This window comes from Taudactylus pleione, unplaced genomic scaffold (assembly GCF_031769625.1).
Source record: "Taudactylus pleione unplaced genomic scaffold, aTauple2 ptg000619l, whole genome shotgun sequence".
NCBI classification, from domain to species: Eukaryota; Metazoa; Chordata; class Amphibia; order Anura; family Myobatrachidae; genus Taudactylus; species Taudactylus pleione.
The window spans coordinates 1308873-1321727 of NW_028285021.1; the positions used below are offsets into that span (position 1 = coordinate 1308873).

Sequence of the window (12855 nt, forward strand, 5' to 3'; positions counted from 1 at the left end):
CTATCAGAGCCAAAATCACTCCCGCTGACATCATTACTGATGTCAGTGGGGCCGGACTCCCATGGGAACGCCTCCGTCTGGCAGCCACTCCCCCGGCACGCCCACCAAAGGGGGCGTGCTGTCAGTCACCATCGACAGCACGCCCCCTTTGGTGCGAGACCCCGAGCAACGTATTTCTCGTCGCTTGCCGGGTCTCGCGCATGCGCACGACGGAGCTCCCTCCATCGTGCGCATGCGCATTCACACAACATCGATCCGCTAGCGAGCGACCTTCGCTCGCGAGCGGGTCTGAATGACCCCCGCAGTCTGGGAGAGTTTGCTTTTTTATCAACTCGATTAGCTATGCCAAAACTCGGGTGACTTGAGGCTCCTGAGACTCTCATATTTACCAAGAAGTGAGTTTAGCTGAGAGTGAGATGTCAAACGGTGAAGCAGAACGAGATTTCTCTCCCGAGTAGCAGGTTTTACAGGAGATTATTCACCTGAGATTGCAGTGTCTTCTCTCTGCAAAACTCTCCTGAGCAAGCAGCCTGCACATATCAGTGAAATATGTATAAGCTGCTTGTGTTCAAGTCTGTAAAAAAAAAACGGGTTAAAAGTTTTAAAAAAAAATTACATAGGGCCTCCCCCCTAAAGCCTAACCAGCACCCGAACTTGCCAGCCTGTCTTGGTTCTTAAATATCTTAAATATACAGGGAACAAAATGAGTAGGGTTCCACTATAATGTAAGAACCAGCACTAGGCTGCAGGGCCAGATCTGGTTTTAAATATAGTGGGGGGAAAAAAGCGCAAAGTTACCCCTATATTTAAAACTATTTCACTGGGCCCCACAGCCTCAGCCCTGACCGCTAGTCAGCCCAGGCCTGGGATCCCTGGGGAGTTGGGGGACCCCTCCAATAAAGGGGTTCCCCTCTCCGGGGCACCCCTAGACTAGGCTGATAGCCCAGGGCTATCCTCGCCACCCCTGGGCGGTGGGTGGTGGGTTGATAGTGTATGTAGTGTATAAATATGTAAATTATTCACATTGTCTGTACAGTGGAATTACAGGTCCCAGCAAGCCTCCCCAGCATGCTGGTACTTGGAGAACCACAAGTACCAGCATGCAGGGCATTAAGGGGCCGCTGGTATGTGTAGTTCATCTGTAAAGAAATGTGTAAAAAAAACACAAGACACACACACCGTGAAATTAAAGATTTATTACATACATACATACACACTCACACATACTCACCTGCTCCCAGATGTTCACATCCCCTTCTCAATGTAAAGTATCCTATGGAAGTACCTGAAAAAAAATCCCATACTCACCTTTTGTCCCACGATGTTCTCCGCAGAAATCCAATAAGGGCCACGGACACACTGTAACAACACGCTACAGCATGTTGTTACAGTAACGCTAATGACAGTTCATGGAGAATGGGCTATCATTAGTGCCAGGCCACGAGCCAATCAGCGGCAGCTTAACATTAGCTGCCGCTCATTGGCTGGGACTCACATTATATAGAGTGAGAGATAGAAGCACAATATATAGAGTGAGAGATAGAAGCACATTATATAGAGTAAGAGATAGAAGAATAAGAAATAGAAGAACATTATATAGAGTAAGAGATAGAAGAACATTATATAGAGTAAGAGATAGAAGCACATTATATAGAGTAAGAGATAGAAGCACATTATATAGAGTGAGAGATAGAAGCACATTATATAAAGAGATAGAAGAACATTATATAGAGTAAGAGATAGAAGCACATTATATAGAGTGAGAGATAGAAGCACATTATATAGAGTAAGAGATAGAAGAACATTATATAGAGTGAGAGATAGAAGCACATTATATAGAGTGAGAGATAGAAGCACATTATATAGAGTAAGAGATAGAAGCACATTATATAGAGTGAGAGATAGAAGCACATTATATAGAGTAAGAGATAGAAGCACATTATATAGAGTGAGATAGAAGCACATTATATAAAGAGATAGAAGAACATTATATAGAGTAAGAGATAGAAGCACATTATATAGAGTAAGAGATAGAAGCACATTATATAGAGTAAGAGATAGAAGCACATTATATAGAGTAAGAGATAGAAGCACATTATATAGAGTAAGAGATAGAAGAACATTATATAGAATGAGAGATAGAAGCACATTATATAGAGTGAGAGATAGAAGCACATTATATAGAGTAAGAGATAGAAGCACATTATATAGAGTAAGAGATAGAAGCACATTATATAGAGTAAGAGATAGAAGCACATTATATAGAGTAAGAGATAGAAGAACATTATATAGAGTGAGAGATAGAAGCACATTATATAGAGTAAGAGATAGAAGCATGATTTCTTGATTTTAGTTTTTTTAGTAGATAGATAGATAGATAGATAGATAGATAGATAGATAGATAGATAGATAGATAGATAGATAGAATCATTATATTATAACCTATTTCCCTTTCTTTCTTGAAACAGCTCCACTACAGAGACTGAAAGGTGTTACAGGAACCTTGGTACAGTTCATCGCTGAGTGCCCATTCCTTATACAAAGCATGGTCATCATCAATAAATAAGCCATAGCCTGAAAACACAGCTGAAATCTGCATGCTGTCCACTGGGAGACAACATTCCATTTTGTGAGTGACTATGACAGCATGTAGCAGATTACTGAGGTAACCTGAGAGAAGACTATACTGGGATCAGTACTACTGCATTGGTGAGAAGAGATGTCCACAATCACCAAACCACGGTAGTAAAGAAAAATGTTTTCCTGGCAAAGTTCATCACGACCCTACTGACCATAGACATCACCTGCTAACTTTTCTATTTCGCAAAACTAAGTCAGTACGAGAGATGCCTACAGAACATTGCTGTCACCTCCATCCTCTACATTTCAGCAATAACAAAGAATACCTGGAGAATTTCTGCAGGAGGCCATAATATGATTCAGCAAGATGTGTAACCACATAAATATCATGTGGTCATGTGGAGAGTTACAACAATATGTTCTGTTCCTATATTGCTCTATATTCAGTGGACTCAGTGAGACAGTTTAAGCTCCGCAATGTCACATTCACCACTAGAAGGGTACTTGGGTACAATATGACAGTGGCACTTATAAAATACCACTGTTTCGAATATTTGAAAATCTTTGTACCGTTAATTAAGTAAATCAAAGTGGCGGGACTAGCATTTAATTACTAATAAATGAAAAGTTTAATAAAAGAAATACAGTCATACTTTATTCATTGTGTATAGCCATTACAATCAATACATTACATACAGTACAATTCACGTATACCCCTTTCAGACATCCGGACGCCGGGACACCCGCGCTGGAGACCGCCGACTGGTCCCAGCCATAGCGGGCCACCCGCACTCCTGCTGGACCACCAGGGAATTAAAAGAATTTTTTTTAAATAATTTAAAAAAAATCTGCATTATGATTGGCCGGCTTCCGGCAGCTGAATGATGACATCATCATCAGCCAGAGAGGGGATAGGCTAGGAGGAGCAGACGGCAGAGAAGAGGCAGGTAAGCAGAAAAACCCTGCTCTTGTCTGAAAGGGGTCTACCTGGGAATTTCCCGGGTAGACACTGTAGTGTGAAAGGGGGTTCTCTACCAAATACCCGGGAATTTGCACAGGAGAAATTCCCGGGTCTGAGCAGGAAATTTCCCGGGTTGTATATCTGAAAGGGGTATTAGACTACAACAGACTATACCAAGTGTGGGTACTCCAGAAATCAGAGTAGTCATGTTTTTAAATGATTCATCCACATTAATTATATTAGGTACACAGGCTTCTGAATGCTACAGTAGTTTGATAAGCAGGATAGCTACTGTATGTATATTGAATATTTAGTTTCACACAATAGTTGATGCATCCTGTTGGGAACCAGCAGACACTTCAGTTTACAATAGGTGTTCTTATCCCATGGGTCACCAGAACCTGGGTCACCAAGTGATATGTTATTTACTAACAATCATGCAGGAAATTACACTTTGAGTGGAGATCTTCTTAATTTAGGCACATTGGGCCTGATTCAGAGATGTACTGTACGCTAATTACACTGCCGCTGTGTCTTTGCTAATGCTACAGAAGGTGTATTGTGTAATTAACGCCTCCTGCCAGCTTATCTGATCCGCTGTTGCGTCTGAAGATGTGGCATTGGATCATCTGCGTGAACACTGTTCATCTGAGTAACCCTCAGATTGCTCATGATGAACGGGGAATTCACGCTGCTGATGTCAATGAAGCTGCATCCAAAGATGCAGCCACTGGCTTCAGCATGTTCAAAAAACAGGGGCGACGCGCTCCCATTTTCTGTCACTGCCCATGCACTGCCACCAATCAGGCTGCGGTGTCCAGAGCTCTGCGACCGATCTGGCAGAATGAGATCTGTGGCATCTGCGCATGAGCAGATTTCACACCATTGGAGATGTATGTAAACCATCAGATTTGTGTACATTTCTGAATTAAGCCCACTGACCCTTTCTGGGACAGTCCTAATATCGGAGCTCAATTCCAACCCGCCAGCTTCGTAAAAGCTGTAAACAAGGAGAAGCCTACTCTCTGACAGTTCTGGGCTTACTGATTAGCTCATCTGTGTCTGTGAGGGTGAAATGGGAGTGTAGGAGGTGAATCATAGCAATGTGGTGCTTTACTTAGAGTGAGAGACAGATATTCTCTTTTCGGGTCTGGACAATGGGCCGTACCCAATTTCTTAGCAGGCAATTTGGTAAACTTGGTAGACCACTATATGATTTGGGTCCAGGGACCCCTAAGACTCTGGGCCCCATAGCAATGGCATCTCTTGAACCCATTACAGTATAGTTACGCCCATACCTTCCCAGTTAATGTATTATTCTTTTGCTCAAGCTGCAGAGTTACAGCACCGGGAACAGGAAAGCCATTATATAGAATCCCGGGTAGGAGGGTTATTTTGATAGCTTGGACCAACCCCAGAAATAGGAATTGCAACAGGAAAACCAAGGTATAAAATCCATGGGAGGAGGGTTATTTTGATAGCTTGGGCCATCCCAAAGCTATAGTAATTGGACAGAAAACTGTGATAGGTATAGAATCCAAGGTAGGAGGGTTATTTTAATTGTCATGACCGGGCACTGGCTCTACATCTGATGAGGTTGGTAACCGGGGGGTTTTGGATATCCGTAGGGGAAAATGGTGAAAGTGACGGACTAAGTCTCCCAAGTGCGGTCAAAACCAGGTTTGGCGAGTCCTGCCCAGAGGCGTGGAGTCTAACCCACTTGGTGGTTTTCTCCAGTGACCCCTCCAATCGGGATATAATTTTCGCTGCACCAAGTGAGCAGGTCGCGGCCCTCTGGACAGGTACCTGGGAGAGACGGAAGACTAGAATAATATACTCAAAACACGGGGTGAGTAGTTCACTGGCGCTTCCCCCTTTATAATTTACTGCAATGTGAAACCAAGACGAATAAAAATGTTACTTTACTTCATACATGAACCCTCAAATAGGGCAAACAAATTCAAGAAGGCTTTATCAAAAATGAAATATCGGATATGAACATAAATGGCATACGATCATATAAGGGATACTCCACATATAAAATTTTTAAAAATACAAGACGTATCTATTTGTTAAAGTGCTGGCTGTGGATTCACTGTATTAATAAAGTGTCCATGCATATGGAATAACCAACAACAACCAGCTGTAGATAAAAAAATTTCACCAAAGAGAATACTTTTCTTTTCTGAAATACTTGCTGTGGATCCACTTTGTAAATAAAGTGTCCGTGCATGTACAATAAAAATTAAATAGCAGGATTCATACCATCAGAGGAAGTGTGGGGCCCCTTGACCTTCCGGACCTAAGAACTCCGGAGGGCTGAACATGGGGAAAGATGTAGTGGGCCCCAATGCTTATACCCGATGGTTCAAATCCTCAGTCACTGCAGCCAATGCTTTTCGACCGTTTCCTGGGTCTTTATCAAGGCTTAACTGAACTGTGACTGAAGTGGGTTTAAATACCCTCAGAATGACTCACTTCCTGTTTGGAATTTATCTGACTGGAAGTGGTGCTAAACAGTGTAAATATTATATATACATTCCTATTGCGCCACTCTATGTATGGCATTCTATTTGCCCCATACATAGAGAATCAATTTCTATTTATCATATAAAATTTTCAGCATAACAATCTAATAAATGTCCAAATGAGCAGTACATCGGAAGTGACCTCACTTCCGGTAAATATGCTAGTCTTTTCCTAAATAGGATCCTCTATTATGTTTCTTTGTAGTCGACAAACCCTGTGACTCATTGGATCTCCATGGTAACAGGGAGAGGCATCCTTTCATACAGAGGTTGGGCTTCCATCTTCCTCTAAGCCACCTGTGTTTTGCCAGGAAACAATGCTTACTCTGAGCCACATGGTCTCGTCACATCGCGGGACTTCCGGTTTCCGCCGGAAGTTACGTCTGTGTTTCTCTTGTACATGGAGATAGATGACCATTTTGTTTGTAGGCAATTTGTAGATAGATAGTTCTTTTCAAGGCATTGTTGGCATGAATTCCGGATTTATACAAAGAAAATGAATAAGATAAAGGAGAATTAGTATAAAAAAAATAGTAGGAAATATAAAACTTGGAGGTGGATGTTTCTTTATAGGATATAAAATGGAACAGATCTATGATAAAATATATCTTTAAAAAAGAGGAATCCTACTCAAAAGGGGACATTAATTGATATCTTGATTAAAATTCCTCTAAAAATTGGATAAAATTGAAATAAAAACCCTTATTCACGTAAATACTAAATAAAATATAACCAGACAAGAAACAATAGGAAATTAGCAACACAAAAATGGGCCGTTGACTAGAAATGGGAGCTCAGTAAAATTACAAGACCCACTTGAGTTCAAAGTCAGCATTAAGACTCCCAGGTGTGAGCATTTTCAGATTAAAAATTCCAGCGCATTTCAGCTCTGGCTAACCTAATTTCAATATTTTTCTGTCTCCAATTCAGTCTAACATTTTTAATCTCAATAAAAAATGTAATTCCTCCCAATGAACAATTATGCATTTTTTTAAAATGTTCGGGTATCGAATGTGACACTATTCCTTTTTTAATATTTCTCAAGTGTTCTCCTATACAGGTGTTTAAGGATCTTGTAGTTCTTCACACATATCTGAAACCACATTTACATTCTAGTAAATAAATTATGTTGTTAGTATTACACATAATGAATTGGTTAATTTTATATGTTTTATTATCAATAGTGAATTCTTCAGTTTTTGTCCCCTCTCCTTTTATAGAATGACACGCACACGCTATGCACAGTCCACATCTATGAAATCCTTTAGTTCTTATGAGGGATATGTGTGTTTCATCCGAGGAGCTTTTCACCAATTTATTCTTTAAGTTAGGTGCCTTACGATAAATAAAAGATGGAGCTGATGGTAACATTTCTTTTAACACCGGATCGCTTAGCAGAATTTTCCAGTGTTTCTTCGCAATTCTCTCTGTATCTTTGTATTTATTATTGTATCGTGTGAAGAAAGCCCTTTCCACTTTTTTATCTTTCCTTCAATTTCTTAGTTTGGTATTAGAAGCTTTTTTCTTTCAGTTTGGAGAGCAACTTTTGCTTTCTTTAACAGATTGGGTTCATAACCACTTTGTAGAAATTGTTTTTCCATAGTATTAACTTGTTGTTTAAATACTTCATTCTCCGTACAGTTGTGTCTAAGTCTTATATATTGGCTCCTTGGAATTCCTTATAGCCAATTTCTGTGATGTTCACTTTCAATATGTATATAAGTAATGTAATCTGTGGGTTTTTGATATCCTCTAGTGTGGATTTGGTCATCTTTGATATATATTTCCAAGTCTAAGAAATGTATTGATGTTTTACTGGAAGTAAAAGTAAGAAATATATTGTTTTCATTAACATTCAAATGCTCTATAAAAAGTTTAAGATTTTCCTCTGTTCCCTTTCCAAATATAAATGATGTTGTCTATATACCTATACCACCGGACCAAGTTTGCCCCATTTGTTCCCTCTTGTATCTTTTTATTTTCCCAATAAGCCATAAATAGATTGGTTTAACTGGCGGCGAACTTGGTTCCCATGGCGGTCCCTTGTTTTTGGAGGTAAAAGTCTCCTTTGAAAAATATATATTTTTTTTTAAATAAAGTCAATACTTTCCAAGATAAAATTCTTATAATCTTCAGTCATGTCTGTGTTAAATAAAAAATGTGAAATGGCTTCTTTACCTTGCTCGTGATCAATAACAGTGTAAAGTGACGTTACATCTGCCATTACTAAAAACATGTTTTTTCCCATCTAATATCCTCCAATTTTTAAAAAATGTCCATAGTGTCCTTAAATATGAATAATTATTTTTTACTAAAGGTTATAAATGGTAATCAATTAATTACCCTCATTCGGAGATACAAATACTCATTTTTTTGAGGAATGGAACAATGTCTTATGCACCTGCTCATTTTCACTCATGGAACTTATTGTAAAAGAAAGAGAAAAACTGAGAGTATCAAGATGAAAGTCTTACAAACCTTAGTGAAACTGTTCCGGAATGACGATGATTCATTTTAGAAGAAAGAATAGAGAACAATATTCAGAAAAATACAAAAAAACGTATCCAAAAGAAACAGAAAAAACTTATGAGGGATCAAAATCTATTGAACCCTATGAAAGAAATGAAAAATAAAAAGAAGAAGAGCAAGGATGATATAATTATGAAAGAAAAGACACCAAGACCCCAAAGAGATTATGGTTGGAGGGACAGAAATGAAGATAGAACATACCAGCTAGAAAAGAGGAGATACAGAAGTAGACAAGAACCTAATGAAGGATATAGACAAGAAAGAAGCTATGTATATACAGAAAGAGACAATCCAGGACCTTCGGAATGGCAATGACCCAAACGCACCTGGACAAACAGAAGAAGGAATAATTACAGATGGGAAAAACCTCTATCTTTAAGAAATAGATACGACTCTCTACAGCAGAGGTGGGGAACCTTTTTTCTGCCAAGGGCCATTTTGATTTTTAGAAAATCATTCGGGGGCCATACAAATTATTAACTTAAAATTTGCCTCCTATATTTGGTTAAAAATGTTATTAACTCACCCTTAATGCGATGGCTGTAAGTAACTGCTTCTCTTTGGTATGTTACCAGGCAGAGTCTGGAGGGGCAGTCCCTATGGATGTGTGACAGGCAGATTGATAAGGCAGCCCTGGGGTCCTCTCAGTCCTAACCAGCCTGATGACAGCACTGACTGTACACACCCCCTGCTGTGCCACCACTGCCTGCTTGCCCACGCTGTTAGGGTGAGACCCTGCATGCCCCTTCACTAACCAGCTCAATGGCAGCCATATGACAGCCCTGATTTCCCCCCCTTGTGTGCTGCCTGCCTGTCACCGCTGATGGGTAGAAAGCCCTGCATGCCACGCAATGACAGCCCTGACACCCTGATCCTCCCCCTATGCTACCTGCCGCCACTGAAAGGGAGAGAGCCCCTGCACTAATCCACCCAATGACAGCCCTGACAACCTCCACCGCTGCACTACCTCCCGCCGCTGATAGCCAATGACAGCCCTGACACACACCCTCCCCGCGCTGTGCTACCTGCCACCGCTGATAACACAGCGGGGGGAAGGGGTGTGTCAGGGCTGTCATTGGCTACCAGCCACCGATGACAATCCTGACATCCCCTCTCCCCCACTGCGCTACCTGCCGCTGATGACAATCCTAACATCCCCGCTCTCCCGCTGCGCTACCTGCTGCTGCTGACAGCCACTACACTATGCTGATTCTGCTACTGCCACTGACAGCTGGCTGGGCCAGATGATTTCACCTTGCGGGCCGTATACGGCCCGCGGGCCAGAGTTTCCCCATCCCTGCTCTACAGGATGAAATTCCTTCTACATATTCGAATCGACCGTATAAGAGGTCCTGTCAAAACCAAATACAAAACAAGACAAATAAGAAAAGGGGCAAAAGAGGGGGGAAAGATAAGAAGGCTAAAAGAAAGGAGATTAAAGTTGAAAAAGATATCTAACTCCACAACCTCAAAACCTTCTGAGATCAACCCCAATAATAAAGATGGAACAAGACTTTTTAATCTAAGTTCTAAGGTCCTAGATGAAAATGTAAAAGGATTACTAAAGAAAGGACTTCAGTTTGCTCCCACCCATGAAACAAATCCATTTGATATTTACATAGATCTACAAAAGTTTATTAGGAAACTTACTATAAAAAAATTATTTTATAAGAAGGAAAAGAATTCTGGAAAGACTACCACAGGAGATTGAGAAGAAACACCGACCACCTCTACTGAAGAAGAAATACAGAAGTTCAAAAATAAATTGCACCTACTTACATGAAAGGAAACTTCATGGAAACCTTTTCACAACTGGTTCAAGGAGATTTAGAGAAAAAGTCCAAAGATAAAAAAAGAAAGTGAAGAACAATTTAACGTGCAAAGAAAGAAAAGTGATTAAAACACTAAAGTATGATAAGAACATTATTGTGAAACCCACAGATAAAGGGGGAGGTGTGGTTATTATGGATAAAGATAAGTATAAGGGGGAGATTATTAAACAACTCCAAGAAAACCAGACATAACAAAAACTAAGGAGTGATCCTACAAACAAAATAAAAAAAGAAATGGAAGTCATGTTGTACAGGTATGTGAAAAAAGGAACCATAAGTGAAGATGTACACAATTTTTTGAAGAAAGAAAATCCGTCAACCCCAGTGATCTACATTCTACCAAAGGTCTATAAGAATACAGAGAATCCCCTGGAAGTTCCCATAATATCGGGGGTAGATAGTCTTACATCCAATCTCTTGTCCTACATAGATTACCATTTACAACCTTTGGTAAAAAAGAATGATTCATATTTAAGGGACACTATGGACATTTTAAAAAAATTGGAGGATATCAAATGGGAAAAAAACATGTTTTTAGTAACGGCAGACGTTACGTCACTTTACACTGTTATTGATCATGAGCAAGGTAAAGAAGCCATTTCAAATTTTATATTTAACACAGACATGGCTGAGGATTTTAAGAATTTTATCTTGGAAAGTATTGACTTTATTTAAAAAATAATTATTTCCTTTTCAAAAGAGACTTTTACCTCCAAAAACAAAGCACCACCATGGGGACCAAGTTTGGTAACAGTTACGCCAATCTATTTATGGCTTATTGGGAAAACAAAGAGATACAAGAGGGAACAAATGGGGCAAACTTGGTCGAATGGGGCACTGTTCCTTTTTTAATATTTCTCAAGTGTTCTCCTATACGGGTTTTTAAGGGTCTTGTAGTTCTTCCCACATATCTGAAACCACATTTACATTCTAGTAAATAAATTATGTTGTTAGTATTACACGTAATGAATTGGTTAATTTTATATGTTTTATTATCAATAGTGAATTCTTCAGTTTTTGTCCCCTCTCCTTTTATAGAATGACACGCACACGCTATGCTCAGTCCGCATCTATGAAATCCTTTAGTTCTTATGAGGGATATGTGTGTTTCATCCGAGGAGCTTTTCACCAATTTATTCTTTAAGTTAGAATAAGTTCCATGAGTGAAAATGAGCAGGTGCTTAAGACGTTGTTCCATTCCTCAAAAAAATGAGTATTTGTATCTCCGAATGAGGGTAATTCATTGATTACCATTTATAACCTTTAGTAAAAAAGAATGATTCATATTTAAGGGAGACTATGGACATTTTTAAAAAATTGGAGGATATTAGATGGGAAAAAAACATGTTTTTAGTAATGGCAGATGTAACGTCACTTTACACTGTTATTGATCACGAGCAAGGTAAAGAAGCCATTTCACATTTTTTATTTAACACAGACATGACTGAAGATTTTAAGAATTTTATCTTGGAAAGTATTGACTTTATTTAAAAAAAAATTATTTATTTTTCAAAGGAGACTTTTACCTCCAAAAACAAGGGACCGCCATGGGGACCAAGTTCGCCGCCAGTTAAACCAATCTATTTATGGCTTATTGGGAAAATAAAAAGATACAAGAGGGAACAAATGGGGCAAACTTGGTCCGGTGGTATAGGTATATAGACAACATCATTTTTATTTGGAGGGGAACAGAGGAAAATCTTAAACTTTTTATAGAGAATTTGAATGTAAATGAAAACAATATATTTCTTACTTTTACTTCCAGTAAAACATCAATACATTTCTTAGACTTGGAAATATATATCAAAGATGACCAAATCCACACTAGAGGCTATCAAAAACCCACAGATTCCATTACTTATATACGTATTGAAAGTGAACATCACAGAAATTGGCTCGAAGGCATTCCAAGGAGCCAATATATAAGACTTAGATGCAACTGTACAGAGAACGAAGTATTTAAACAACAAGTTAATACTATGGAAAAACAATTTCTACAAAGTGGTTATTATGAACCCAATCTGTTAAAGAAAGCAGGAGAAGTTGCTCTCCAATCTGAAAGAAAAAAACTTCTAATACCAAACTAAGAAATTGAAGGAAATATAAAATAGTGGAAAGGGCTTTCTTCACACAATACAATAATAAATACAAAGATACAGAGAGAATTGTGAAGAAACACTGGAAAATTCTGCTAAGCGATCCGGTGTTAAAAGAAATGTTACCATCAGCTCCACAGATCCCTCATAAGAACTAAAGGATTTCATAGATGAGGACTGTGCATAGCGTGTCGTTCTATAAAAGGAGAGGGGACAAAAACTGAAGAATTCACTGGTGATAATAAAACATATAAAATTAACCAATTCATTATGTGTAATACTAACAACGTAATTTATTTACTAGAATGTAAATGTGGTCTCATATATGT

General features: G+C 39.1%; 1 protein-coding gene across 3 annotated transcripts in view; it reads left to right on the forward strand.

Annotated features, from left to right (window-relative positions):
• Nucleotides 1-2967, forward strand: part of VWCE (von Willebrand factor C and EGF domains) — an 82504-nt gene extending 79537 nt beyond the window's left edge. For all 3 annotated transcript variants that reach the window (XM_088454473.1, XM_088454472.1, XM_088454474.1), the window contains one exon: nucleotides 2469-2967. The gene's annotated coding sequence lies outside the window, so the exon portion shown is untranslated. The remainder of the gene's footprint in view (nucleotides 1-2468) is intronic.
• The last annotated feature ends 9888 nt before the right edge of the window (nucleotides 2968-12855 follow it).